At 42.9% G+C, this 15098-nt stretch overlaps 1 protein-coding gene across 5 annotated transcripts in view; it reads right to left on the bottom strand.

Moving 5' to 3' along the window:
* Positions 1-14354, bottom strand: part of FAM110B (family with sequence similarity 110 member B) — a 159952-nt gene extending 145598 nt beyond the window's left edge. For all 5 annotated transcript variants that reach the window (XM_081265799.1, XM_081265798.1, XM_081265797.1 and 2 more), the window contains exon 1: positions 14069-14354. The gene's annotated coding sequence lies outside the window, so the exon portion shown is untranslated. The remainder of the gene's footprint in view (positions 1-14068) is intronic.
* Between the last annotated feature and the right edge of the window lie 744 nt (positions 14355-15098).

The following is a 15098-nucleotide window of genomic DNA, read 5'->3' as shown; positions in this document are numbered from 1 at the left end:
TTTTTCAAAGCAAAACAGATATTAACAAACTTTCCTGTAATTAAAAAAAAATTCATATAATTTGCTATACATAATAATTATTGAACATGAATCTTAAAGATGATGATTTTAGTTTTAGGCCAATTAATACAAAGCCATTCTTTGAGGAAAGAGTTAGAAATGAGGACCAAGTGGAATCTTGTCAGCAAACCTGCAGAGTTGGCAGTGACATCCCTTCTGTGGCCCCGTAGCACACATGCCTCTATCAGAGCTATCTACAAAGAGGAGTGTGAGTTTATTTAAGTGGTTTTTTTCTCCCTAGACAAAATTTTGAGGTTCAGGACCATATCTTATTCATCTTTATTCTCACCACCTCACATAGCACCTGGCCACACACTTGCCCAAGAAATGTGCTCAATGAGAGAACTCCAGACCACTCAGCAGAGTATGGTTCCTGGGGCATAATCCTGTTTTAGACCAAACTTCACCTCCTCAGGAATGAGACTGGTTAACGTTCCTTCACAAGTTCCATGGGAAGCTCAGGAGCATCCAAGCTGTTCCTGACACAACAATCAATACTCAATATTCTGAGAAGTGAGTTTCTCTAGCAACGAATACAATCACACTACCAACCACTACTCTCTGTTCTCTAAACTGTCCTCAAGCTAATCAGAGGAAACATTTCAGATGTACTACAGAAATCCAAATCCAAAGCTACCAAACTGTTCTCATCTTGAAGCCCAGTAATCTTATGAAAAGAAGAAAAAAAATATGAAATCAGCTTGGCATGACTTATTCTTACTGGAACTATTCTTGCTTTGAGTTACTACTACTTTCTCTTTTACCAGTACACAGCCATCTGCTTAGCAGTATGTTTCAGAATGCTGCCAAGGAGATGAAACAGAGTCAAGGAATTACAGAGTTAGAATGGAAGTGTCCCAAGGAAATACAATGCAAGCCACACATGTGAACCATACATGTTCTCAAGTGTTCTTGTAGCCATATGAAAAGTAAGAAGAAACAGTTGACATTAATGTCAACAAAATGTTTACTTTAACCCAATAAACCCAAAATATTATCATTTCAACATGTAATTGATATAAAAATCATCAAATGAGCTATTTGACATTCTTTTTTACAAGCTAAATGTTCAAAATCCAGTGTGTTTTTTACATTTACAGGGCATTTCTAATCAGGCCAATCTCATTTCTAGGACTCCGCCACCACCATAGTGGACAGCACAGGTTGCAGGATTTCTGGGTCCCTTCTGAACAATCAGGGCATTCACTTTCACTGGGGCAACTCTAGTATTCTTCACAGTCTCTCGGGGAATTATCAACAGTGGGTTCGTCAACTGCATTCGCAAACTCCTTTAGTACTTGAGAGAAATGATTATTCACCTCTACCTCCAGACACAGACTTCTCTCAGAGCAGCGAAGAGGGGGAAGACTGAAACAGACACCCAGACTCTGCTGACTCAAATAGGACTGACAACCCCATTGAGTGTCCCAGCCTAGTGGCCAGGCAGAGATATACTTTATATCTTTGTGGTCAAGTTACTTGAGCATCATGAAGATGTGATAGATCCTTTTGTTCTTTTCGCCCAGACCAAAGAAGGTCAGGAAGAATAACTAGAGAAGAGGCAAATAAAGGATTTTAGGGTGACCAGGGAGGGAAAAACAGAGAAGCAGCAAATGGTACTTCAAACTAAGGGAAGAGCAGGTGTGAACATAGGGAGACTTCCAGACAGAGGGCTGGGGCCACCCAGGACAGCCAGAAAGGACCTGGAAGGGCTCTGTTCTGGAGACAATGGTCAGGGTGGCTTTCAGAAGCTGAGGAATGTAACAGGCTGTCTCAGCTCATCCTAGAAGCAGGTAGAGTAGAGGCAGGGAGATCAGAGGGAAAGGAAAGAAAGCCAAGGTGAAGGGTGAACCAGGAATACAGGGAGGAACAGGCAGGAGACATTTCAGGGTCAAAAAAAGGGGAAACTGAGGAAGAGGGGACGTCAAAGGGGTCTCAGGTTTTGATGAGCTGCTAAGCATGAACTGGCAGAAATACAATCTGAGGAACATGGGCCTGGCCTCTGCCTCCAGGGTGGGGGCCTCCAGTTCACAGGATGCATGCCTCCTGTTAGCCCCAGCTCAGAGGTGGGGAAGAATTCATTCATTTCCAAGGCAAGCTTTCCATGTCTCCTACACCGTGGCTTCAGAGACCATCGAGCTGCAACTAACCTACTATAAATCTCTGAGCACAGACAAAAGTTATCTTGCTTGTGACTATATCTTCTATTTTTGGTTTGGGGAATTTACCCTCTCCTTGGCAGAAAAAAAAATTGTTACTTTGCATATCAAAATGTTGCAGAAAGACCTTTCTAACAACATTCTGTTTGTATTATTATATTCTTCCCCCAAAGGGGGTACCTTAATCCATTCAGGCCACTGTTACAAAACACCAAAAAACAGGGTAGTTTTTGAGCAACAGAAAAGCTATTTCTCACAGTTTTAGAGGCTGGTAGTCTAAGATCTAGGCATCTTCAGACCTGCTGTCTCAAAGGGGACCACTTCCTTGTTCAGCTGGGACCTTCTCACTGTGTCTTCACATGGTGGAGGGTGGAGGGATCTCTCTCTGGCCTCCTTCATTAATCACCTCCCGAAGGCCCCATGTCCTAATAACATCTTTGAGATTAGGTTTCACCTTATGAATTTTGGAAAGACACAACATTCTGATCACAGCAGAGAGTAGGGAGAGACACCCACCCACCCCTCCCAGCCAAAAAAAAAAAAAAAAACTGTGAAAAGAAAATGCTATAAAACCTCATTTCCCCCCAATAATCAAAACATTTTAACTCCATTATTGCTGCATGGTACATGTGTGGTAGGCAACACTGGGTCACGTGCGATCTTATTCCCAAGGCATATGGACAATTTCAACAATGTTAACAGGGCTCTAACACCATCTCTTTACAAGGCAACCAGATAGTTCAGAGGATGCACAAGGTCAGAAGCACTGGGTGGGGGGTCACTTCAATGCTTTTATACCTGCCAGCAACCTGGGGTTCAGAACCAAAGGAGCTTGACACCAAAGAGATGGCTGAAGTTGAAGAGAAAGGCAGCCAGGCAGTGCAGGACAAGCGAAGACTTGATGTCACCCTGCCAGATAGCAGTATGGCGCCCAGCACAGAACAGGCCTCCAAATATTCCCTGACTGGAAGAGGTGGCAGCATGTAGCAACAGCACCGAAGACCATATCAGCTGCCTGAAATGTGAGCATTAGTTCTGGGTGGGGGAAGGGAGTCAAACCAAACACAGAGTTTATGTCCTAAGAGTGAAATGTCCTTGACAAGATTAGTTAGCTCAATGTACACCTGGACCCAGCAATCTCACCTTAGGAGGTCAGGTTTCTAGGTAGACTCTTCCCCAGGATTGGATGAAGACCTATAGTCCACCTACTTGACTTTGCTGTGGCTACTCCACCTGGTCACATGGCCACCCATGACTAATGTTCCCCTGGGCCCTGTACCTAGCTGCTCCCAAAGTAAATTTCAGACTGAAACTCCGGACCCTAAGAGGAACAGATGGGGGGAGGGGGTCACAGGAAAGCCCAGACCCCTAAACAAGTGAATCTAAAAGTGAACTCTTACAAAAACAAGGAAGTTTTACATCCATGCCACTACTCAGCTCCTTCCATCCTAAAGCTGAATGTCTCAGAGAGCAAAGCTACCATTTCATTTGATAAGCATAAATCCATCAACTATTTCAACAACAAGATAATGGAGTCCTCGTGCAAATACAAGGAATATCAGTCAAGCACTGGAAACAGGGAAATACTGTCAGGGAAATGCAAGCACTATGTAAGTTTTGCTTCAATAATAATATGATCTTTTTATTACGACTATTTATATGAGGTAATAGGGGAAAAATCAGTTGTGAATAACCAAGTGTGTTTGAAAAAAAAAAAGTACAGCATAGTTTCTTCCTGATATTCACCATGTAAGGTAATAAACAGTGTCTATCACCAAGTCAAACAGCTACCTTCTGGTGATGTCAGAAAATGTACATTTTAGAGTTTCAAAGCAGTCCCCCACCCAACTGAAATGTGAGATTGAATAAGAATAAAAACTAAATTCAGAGACTTGTACAAAGTAACCACTATGAGTTTAGACTCACAGTTATGTTGAGGAAAAACTAAAAAGGGACACTTAGTCCTTGCAGAGAAAGAGCTGCTCATGGCGTGAAAGCCATCTCCTTGCGTTCTGCAGACACAGGGAGTGGGAAGGAGTGAGGCATCAATGGCGTTACTCCTCTGCCTATAGACAAAGTTTGTCATGGAAAGACACAGAAACCGTCTCCCTCCACGATGAACTTACTGGCTCACAGAAGAGACACACGCAAAACCAAGAACATGCCACAAAAGGCAGCGATAGGTTGAATCGACGAAGGAAGTGCTGCTAGCATCACCCAGAAAGGCTTCATGGGGAAGCAGGACGTGGAGAAGGGGGTCTGGCCTCAACACTCTGGGAGGCAGTTCATTTAAATGGACAAATGGTACTTTTTATAAATGATTTGCAAACAGCTTAATGCAATGTGTCAATTTGAATGCTCTATGGGGTGCCCAGATATTTGGGTTAACCACTATTTCTGGCTGTGGCTGTGAGTGTTTCTAGAGGATATTAGCACCGAATTGGTGGTTGAATAAAGCAGATGCCCTCTCCAGTGTGGGTGGACATTATCGAACAGGTGCAGGCCTAAACAGAACCAAAAGGTAGGAGATAGTTGAATTCTTTCTTTCTTCCACCCTAACTGCTTAGAAATCTGTTTTTCTGATCTTAGACTGAAACTTACACTATTGCCTATCCTGAGTCCCCAGGTTTCAACAGCAGATCATGGGGGTTCTCAGCTCCCTTGATCATGTGAGATGTCTCCTTATTATAAATCCTTTCTAAATGTGTATATCCCATTGGTTCTGTCCTAACACAAGGCATGTATATCAATGTTATGAGATAAAATTAAAAATCCAAAGTAAGATGAAGATGCTTACATATTTCAAAGACATTTAATGGTGTGTTAATAAGCTTAACTAAAAGGGCCTATGATATAATTTCTTTAGCACTAACTCAGATTCTGAACAGCAGGCTGCTTTATAGCAAAATTATACTGGAAAAGGCTTATGGAAATGGCAATAGGGTATTGACAACCAATATTATTCAGCCCTGTGCTGGTAAGTTCTGGAAGGAAAAATATCTGTAAGAGAAATCAGAGAAGCAAATCAGTCCACATGAATTGAAACACATGACACACTGTGATGATAGAATCACTTTCAACTAGAAAAATGTGGCCACTGTGATGCTCAATACTAAACTCTGGAGACACACACACACACACACACACACACACACACACACACACACTGTTTGGTGTCATGCAGGGGATTCCCAACACTTCTAAGAAAAATTCATTTAGAACTAATCTCCCAATCTTCTCTACCTAAAAGAATATTTCAGCTACCTAAAAATACACACATCCACACAGCAGTAATACTCTCTCCTTCTAAGAACAAAAAATATAAATATACAACCAAGAACTAAAAGAAAATAAATTCTTCAGTGGATTAAAGAACAGAATTCAGTCAGTCTATCCTCTTAAAGATGGGGTTCACTTTGGCCATAATATTATAAAATGGTTTAAATGGTTTATTTTAAAATAAGCCCATTTTATATTATTTATATATATATTTATAATAAACACATTTTATAATAAGCACATCTGGCTCATGTGGCTGCCAACAGAAACTGTGAAGAGAACCCATGGCCTGTCTTATTAAGAAGCAACACAATGATTTCCTCCCTTCAATCATCATCACTAAACAAGAAGAAAATCTATTAGGAAGAAAAACATCTGATTCGGAAAAGTCACAACATCCCAATTAATGATCATTTGAAAGAGCACAGGCCAGGGATAGAGGGTTAGCTTTGCATCGCTATAACCAAAGTATCCAACAAGAACATCTTAAAGGAGGTAAAGTTTATTTTGGCTCATGGTTTCAGAGACTTCAGTCCATGGTTGGCCTACACCATAGCTCTGGGCCCAAGGTAAAGCAGAACATCATGGTGGACAGGTACATGGGAAGAAGGCTGCTCCACTCATGGTTGGGTCAGGAAGCAGAGAGATGGAAGGGGACTGGCCCACAGCGAAGATGACCCTTCCAGAGCAATCCCCCAGCAACCCACCTACTCCAGCCACACCCCACCTGCCTACAGTTACCACCCCATCCATCCATGCAAATTAGGTTGGACTATTAGGTTACAGCTCTAATAATCTAACCATGTCACCTCCAAACATCCCTGCATTAACACAGGAGCTTTGGAAGGGAACACCTCATATCCAAACCATAACAGAGAAAATAAAAGGATTTTTTTTTTTAAATCCCCAATTTATAGTCAGTGAACTTCCTAATTCACCTGTTCTAATTATGTGGACAAAACACAGAACTGCTATCAGGATTCAATGTTATTTCCTGTTACTGCCAAGTGCTCAATTTCCAACTCTCTATTTTTGACCAAGAATGTCAATTGTGCCCCCGCCCCCAGAAGCCAGGGAAACAAAACTGACTAATATGTTTGCACATGTATAGTGAATAAATGTAGATAAACATCTTTGATTATGGAGTACCTATGTAAAAGTTCAATAACTTTTTTGCATTTTATTTACTAAACTTCACACAAAGACTAGTAAATAAGTAAACATTGTGGAAAAATTAAAAGCCTAGAAAACAATACACAAACATTCTTTCTTTAAAATGAACAGGATTTCTTCTTGAAAAATACAGATAGCATCAAAATCAATGCACCAAACAGACATCACAATGAGATGCAGTATCATAAGTAACATCTTAGCAGAAACCAGGGAAATAATCCACAGTCAAGAGCACCAGTTGAGGGTCTATCAGGCTACTAGCTACAGCCCATTATGCTTTAGATCTGGAATGTCCCCAAAGAATCATGCTGAAAACTTGATCTCTAGAGCAGCAATATTGAGAGGTAAGGCTTTCTGGAAAGTGACTGGATTATGAGGGCTTAAACCTCATAAATGGATTAATTCACTGAGAGCTGAATGGAATACTAGAAGGTAATAGAAAATGTGGATAGGTAGGGGAATGGTTGGATGAATTAGGTCTCTGGGAGCATTTTCTTGGGGACTATATGTTGTCCCTGGTTCTTTTCTGTCTGCTTCCTGGCTGCCATGAGCTGAGCAGCATTCCTCTGCCATTCCCTCCTACCATGAGGTTCTACATCACTTCAAACCCCAAGGAACAGAGTTGGGCAGCTATGGCTGAAATCTCTGAAGCTATAGGCCAAAATAAATTTTTAATCCACTAAGTTGCTCTTGTCAGGTATCTTGGTCATGGTGATGAGAAGCTGGCTAACACAAGCCCCAATTTCAGTGCTGGGAGAACGTAGTCCTTCTGACTTCTGGGGTATCCAGGGCAGTTTAACAAGCACTGGGCTCTTTTACAAAGGATGCGTTTCTCTGTCATGTACTCCTGTGGTTTTCATACGAGTTGGGTACCTGTACACAGCATCTCAGGCATTAGCAAAGCCTCAGGTAACATTCAGCTTCAAGACCAAGCAAGTGACTTTTTTCTGGAAAGCCACACCAAAATACATAAGCATGTCCTACTACCCCCAGGAAACTCATGCTTCCTCTCCTCCAACCCCTTCCTCAAAAGAACTATTTAGAACCTGCCTGGCTAGACCTCGGATATATACAGCTCAACTGGAAAGTCAGTCATATCATAGCTCAAAAACAAAGTTGAGACAAGATCACTGCCTGAGAGTAGGCCTTCCAGGTGTGTTCAGGATCCTAGAAGGCAGAGTCTTCGTAACCAGCAGCGGCAGCATCACCTGCCACTCAGCAACCATCTGTTCAGCCATGCAACTCAGCTGGCCAGGGAGACCCTGCAGATACAGCGGCAGACATGCCAGGGCACCTTTCAACTTGGGAAAGGTACTGCCCACATAAAAACAAATTAGTCCATTTCAGTTAGTGATGAGGGCTGAGAATAAGACAGGACAACAGGGAACAGAGGAGTAGCTGGGGAAGGGGAGCTCTAGCTTTGGCAGTCCCAGCCAAGTCTAAAACAATAACTTTTGACATGTGACCTACATGGTGAGAGTGAGACAGATGGAACAACATAGGAAACTCGTGAGACAGAAACAGGTAACAGCAACAACCTGGATACGGTGCTCCACATTTTGCAAGTATCATCTCACTTAAGCCCCTAACGTTTCTAGAAAATAGGCAGTCCAGCCGTCCCCATTTTGCAAACCATCAAACTGAAGTTCAGAAGCCTGTATAACTTGCTCAACTTTACCCAGAACTGGTCTGTTCACCCAGACAGATTCAACTGCAGGACATATCTCTCTGTCCCACAGGAAACTACTTGGCCATCTGCTGGCCTACAACTACATTTTTGGCCTGGGATCCCCATGACCATGACCAAGCTTCCAATCCACAGATAGGTCTTTCTACAATACCGGAGCTTCCTCCCTACAGTTCTTCCAAACACTGGATTCAACTTGTCATCAGTCAAGTACAACAGAAATAAAATACAAATGAGCAAGACCTCTCAGCTTCAAGTCCAGAATATGCCATCTATCACCGACTACAAAACACACCTAATTTTTAGTTTTATTACCTAAAATCAGGATTCATATCACAATGGGTCATGCATCACAGTTAATTGGCATGTGTTTTATTCTCTGTGGTCTAGAAATTGATGACACACCTAACAGCAATGGTGTGTTAGGTAAGGAGAAATTCAAAATCCTGCATTCAGTGAGATCCTTCTATGTCCTCTGCGTTATCCCAGGCCAACTGGCACTGATCGACGCAACAGCTTCCTATCTGGCTCCCTGATGCCACTATTCCCCAACGATTTGTTCTCCACACACACAGTGTTTCCAAATCTGTAAATTAAGGCCTGGTCTTCCTTGAATCATATCTTCTAGTAGTTTCCACTGCATTTAGAATAAACTGAAAATCTCCACCCCACTCCACCATGGCCTACAAGGCCCTGCTGACCTGGTTGCTTTGCTGCTATCTTTTGTTCCTCACAAAAACAGATTCTGCCTGCCACAGGGCCTTTGCATAAGCCACATTTTATGCCCTGAGACCTTCCAAATGTTGCCTTCTTTTTAATTCACTCTTAGCTCTAAAGTCCTCCATTAAGCCTCCCCAGACTACCCAGCTCAAAGGGGAAAATGGCTCCCATTCTTGTCTGCACTTATTACTGATTTAAATTAGCTTTTTATTTATTCATATAATTAATTATCTACATTCCCACTTTACACTATAAAGCCCCAAAGAAGTAAGGACTATATCTTCCCTGGCTACTATTTATACAAAGTACCTGACACTCAATAAGCCCTTCATAAATTTCTTTTTAATAGAACCATCGTAATAGAAGAAATGACTAAACCACATTCTTTTGCATAATTACTTTCTTATATTAAGTTTCTGTTAATAGGACAAAAATAAATTACTGGCAAGAATGATCATTTTGAAGAATATCTGTAATTTCTCCTTAAAAAAAAAAAAAGATGAAACAAATTTCCAGGGGGTTATGATGGGAAAAAAATGCCTTGAATTACAACATAAGCACTCAAAAATTCCCACATGCTTGTGATCTGAACTTTCAAAGTCCTTATCTGGAACTGCAATTTCAAAGCCCATTGATCTTGGCTTGATGCATAAAATGTACTGCATAATTCAATTAATTCTTGCAGAAGTCCGTCTGCCAAATGACATTCACCTTCCTTTTACTTAGGTATTGACCTTTGAACTTGTCTCTAAAGTATTTACAATGTTCAAAATCCCAGTTTTAGTATTTGTCTAAAATTGCTTAATCATTCACATTCATTATTTTTATCACCAACCAGTCTAGAAAAAGCAAGGGATCTGCTTCATTTACTAAGATTTCCTTAAAGAATATAATGACCAAAATCAAAACCAAGTCTCATATGTCTCTGAATGGAGGATCTTAGGTGATTCTCCTTGTGAGACAAACTCCAAAATGTTAAAAACATAAAGTCCCTCTTAGTCCCTTTTCCTCATATGCATGATTCAGATTCATTAATTTTATATTACAAAAGGGTCATTCAGAAACAAACCCAGGATGTCTAAAAAGAAGAAGAAAAATGATTCTGGAGCAGTGGAGAATCTTGGCCTTTATCTTAATTATCTGCAGCCGCTCATTTGGATGATGATAATTACCTACAATGAAAAACTAAATTTCCTACAACTATTTCCAAAATTGTCCATAGAAATTACCCCATTACTTTCCCTCCCAAAGTCTAGAATCAATGCTGCATTTAGCTTCTTGGAGAAACACTTTGGATACAATTTGCTTGCTCTTCTTAACGATTTTCAAATATCACTGCTTTAGTATTTCTAAAAAGTTTTCAACTCAAAAAATGCCAGCATTTTTTGAAAAATTAGGCTCTGCCTAAAGTGTAAAATTAAAAAAAAAAATTTAAAAGACAATATAGAAGGGAGATTTGATGGAAGGCTTCATCATAATCCCTTCTGATGTACTTAAGGCACAGTGGTATGGTTTATTCACTAAACCTAATGAATAAGCCTTCTCTGACCCAAAGGAAAGTTAGTTACTGGGTGGAGGAGAGCTCTGACTGCTCCTAGACCACCTGAGCAACAAAGCCAGGAACCACAAGGTAATGCCTGACTTCAACATCTAAGCCATTTTTATTGGCCTTCACACAGTTGAAAGAAGATAAACTAGGCCATTCTTCCTTCAGCTCTCCAAAAACAAACAACCTTTAAACAAGGTAGGCTAAAATCTTTTGAGGTTTCCTCTGAAAATAAAAACAGCTTCATTTCTCCTACTTGGGACCCTTTGATGAACAAATGCTACCCAGAACACTGTTGATGCCAAACCCCAAAAGAAGGCGGCAGATACTTCCAGCAGCTGAGTGTACAAGGCAGAAACTATTCCTCATGTTTCGGTGGAGAGATCCTTGGGCTCCGGAGACAAATACACCCTGCTACTTCTGAGCTATGTGACTCAGACAAGCCACTTAAGCAGATAACAGTAACTGCTAGGCTTTGGCGGGGTAAAGAGAACAAACCCATTGTCAGCTGCCTGGAGATGCCTTAACTGCCTACAGCGATGTGCAGTTCCCAGACAGACCCAGCCGTTGAGGGTAACTTATTATTAACTAGAAAACCCCTTTTCTGAGTGTACATATCCATTTTCTAAACTTAGTGTCTTGCACTGCGTAGAATTAATATATTTTTTTTTCAGATGAGTCATGACTTTGCAAAGTTTCACAGTCTTCATCCTGAACATCAATTCCCATTGCCTCACATCAGGAACCAAGAAAAAAATCAGGAAGGGGAGCGGGAGAAAGGAAATAACCCTAGGAAGTTGTTTTCTTAAATTAATTTATTAGTCTCTCTCTGTTAAAAGTTTAAGTGTGTGTAGGGAGTGAGTTCAGGTTAGCAAGGATGGCAAAATAAAAATAAGGGTACAGTTGTCTAATTTTAACAAGCAACGTTTATTCTAAAACCTAGAATACTATGGCTTGCAGAAAGAAATAACTAGGGCAAGGAAGTATCTTAAAAAGCTGAAACTACAAAAAGCAAACTTTAAAAAAAGATTTTATTAAAAAAAAAAAAAACAGGATGATATCTATGTAGTAAAAGGCAGGGACAAGCAATGGAATTAGTCAATTAATCCCTCCAATTCCACTTACCTGTATGGGGGCCACCAGCATTATCCACAGCACCACCTACTGCCATACCACTGTGCCTACAGCAGCTTAGGTTCTGCGGGACCCTGAGAGTTAATGCAAAGCACTGGTTTTGCTACATAAGTTATTTAGGAACGAATAAGATGTCACTTCAAAGTCAAGTGGTGGGACAGAGCTCAAAATAAGATATCTTATAAAATATCTAAATTATAAACACTGTCTCAGTTATTGACAAGCAGCAAGTAAATAGTTTTAATTTTTCTTAGCTATTTAGACTATAATATAAATGCAGCTCTGAAGATTTTAAAGAACAAATAAGAAATTACATGCGATGGTAGATGTTTATATAGTAAACATATTTATCTTTTATCATCTTCTAAGAGTGGAAGTTACCTAACTGCTTACACCAACACTGTTCTTTCAATTAGGAATTGGAAATGTTATTCTAAAGCTAGACAGAAAAAAAATAAAATAAAAAGGATGACTTGGGGATAGGGTTCAGAGCCCCAGATTTTCTGAAATGTCTAGACCTCTGCTTGGACAATTAGACCCTTTAAGCATAAGCAATTCTCATTATGAAATGAACCAGGATATGACAGAGTTCAGAACTGTTGTCTTATCCTTATGGTGGGATACATAAGAGGCACCAAATTAACCCACACCGGGCATTAAGAATACACAGACCAGCTTGTCAATATTAAGCAAAACAATAATTCAATACTGAACTAAAATTAACTGAGCGCCTAAAATGGACCATGATTTTTAAAAACAAAAATAATACAAGCTGACACTAGCACTATGTACCAGGCACTGTGAGAAGGCCCTTGACGGATTATCAGGTTCAGAAAGCATCGTCACCTCTGTGTTCACTCAGTGACTGATTTTATGATATACAATTTATCACAATACCAATACCTATAAGTTAAATCAATGAGATACGATCGATCATTAAAGAATTCCGGTTCACCCTAAACATCTTTGTGTTAAAATAACTACGCTTAGTAACTCATTTGAGTGGCCAGGGGTCTCAAAGTCACAAAATGAGGACAACAAAAAATCACCCCAGGTATCTTCCTGGGGAATGACTCTAAGAGTAAAGTAGGAAGGAAACGCTAAATAAATATCTCCCCACAGTAACAGGGGAAATGAAGAAAATGGAAGTCATACTACTCATACTGCAAAAATGCTGATTCTACTATCATATTCCTCTTTGCAAAAACAGACTCGTTAGCAGTCCTCACAAGGCCAGCCATATAATGTTGTCACAGATGTGTGCCAGATTTTGCACAGGACGGAACTTGGCTGTGAGGAAAACCCAGAGTTCGCCTGAATTTCAGGCAGGAAAGAAAGCCTGCTCATTTTTGTTGTGAATCGGAACAACAACCTGAAAGGGTTAAAAATCCGGGCACCAGGTGTTTTCTTTCCACTTTCCAGAGTAATTTAAGCACACAGCAAAGTTATCTCTCATTTCCTTCTTCACCAGCCAGTCTGGAGGGCTGGGGGGTAACCTGTCACTGCCGTTTACAGTGTGCGGCTCCTGTTGTAACAAAAGGGGGGGACACCCAGGCTGGGCAGGCGGGCACCCGGGCTTCCCACAGCCTGCACGCGGCTTTGTTGCCAAGTTATGTGCTCCGCTGGGTTATGGGCGCACGAGTGAGGCTAGGAGAATTTAATTCAATTTCCAATCTGCATGCTTTCAAAGAAAGTAGAGACAATTGAGACCACGGGAGGGACAGGAAGGGTAATCAAAAATAAAACTTTCAGAGCCTCGGGATCTGCATTTCTTGAAAAAACTCCCAGCCAGGGATCAGGACGTACTGATACTCTGAAAGTATTTATTTAGCACGAAAATGGGCCACCAAGCATGGAGTGGGGGGGGGGGGGTCGAGGGAGGTCCCGTCCCTGAGGACCACTCCCCGAGCAGCAAGCTGCAGGCGGGCGCGCTTTCCTAGCCCACCTCGGTTTCGCAGCGCGGCCAGACTCCACTCGGCCGCTGCCGGGCCCCGGCGCCGTGCCCGGCCTCCTCACCTAGCCCAGGACGAGCAGCCCAGCGCAGAGGGGGCGCCATACGGGCAGTGGCAGAGCGCCTCTCCAGGCGGCCCGGAGCGACACCAGGGTCCACTGGACCATGGAGGCCCCCAGGCCGGGGTAGACCGCCCCACGCAAGGCGCGGAGGCACCGGCGCACACCCACTTCGCGCGCGCCGCCCGGCCGCGGAGGCTTGGGCATTGTCCGCAGTCGCCGCGCGGCAGGGGCCGCGGGACCCGAATCCCGGACTCCGACCGGCAGTCCCCCCAGCAGTCACCCACGGCCCAGTCTTACCTCGGCCGCGCTACCGGCCCCGGGAGGTGCGGGCCGAGCTCGGCTCCAGGACCCCGAGAGAGATGAGGAGGGAGAGTCGGGACCCGCAAGGGAAGGCGGGCGGAGCGCGAGCTGCTGGGCCGCCGAATTCTAGCCGCCGCCGCCGCCGCCGCCGCCGCGGGGCAACGGGACGGAGCGGGCTGCGGAGCGGGCCCTGCACTAGCGGCCGGGGAGGGTTAGTCAGGCGACTGCAGCGACCGTTCGCTCTGCACAGAGTGGGAGGGCTCAGGCAGGCTTTGCTGGAGAGCGAGGGAGGGAACTTGGAGCTAGTTGCTGTGGCCCAGAGCGCGTGTCCCTGAGCGAGCGTGCACGCCCCCAGAGCGCTCCGCCCCCGTCCCGCCCCAACCCCACCTGCCTGGTCCCCACCCCCTCCCGCACCCCCACTCCTGTTCCTGTTTCTCCCCGCCCACTTCCATCCCGACTCCTACTTCCCCTATCCCCCATCCCATCCTCCTCCTTGCCAAACCAGCACCTGCCCACCAGCTCCTACCCTGATGAAGGATCCCCTGGATCTGAGCTTGCCGCTCCAGTTCAGACCAGTCACTACTGGCGACTAGAGCCTGGTTGCAGATGTCATAACTTCATCAGCTAGTCCAGAGACTCTTGATCTTTTTCCTATCTTTCACAGACTCAGATGGGTGTTTTAGTATTAAGTAAGTATTTGGAGAAAATAATAAAGAATTTAGAAAAATCTCAAAGGTGAGGTACTGCCTCTGGAGTGTGGACCAGCTGATGTTTCAAAGTTAAGTCAATGTGAGGGGGGAGGGGCGCATCATATTCATCTCAACGTATTATTGGCTTAATATATTTAGTTTTTATTATTTGCTTAATAACATGGTTGGTTTTCTCTGGGGGACAGAGTTGTTTTGGGAAAGCTAAACTGACTCACTTAGTTTTGCTTTTGCTCCTGGGAACTCTAAAAGATGAATTCCATGTTCATCAAAATGATTGAATCTGAACAAGGTAAGGATTCACCAAATATGATTTCTTC

This window comes from Spermophilus citellus, assembly GCF_964194105.1.
Source record: "Spermophilus citellus genome assembly, chromosome: 14".
NCBI lineage: Eukaryota > Metazoa > Chordata > Mammalia > Rodentia > Sciuridae > Spermophilus > Spermophilus citellus.
This window is presented reverse-complemented; position numbering and strand designations above follow the sequence as displayed.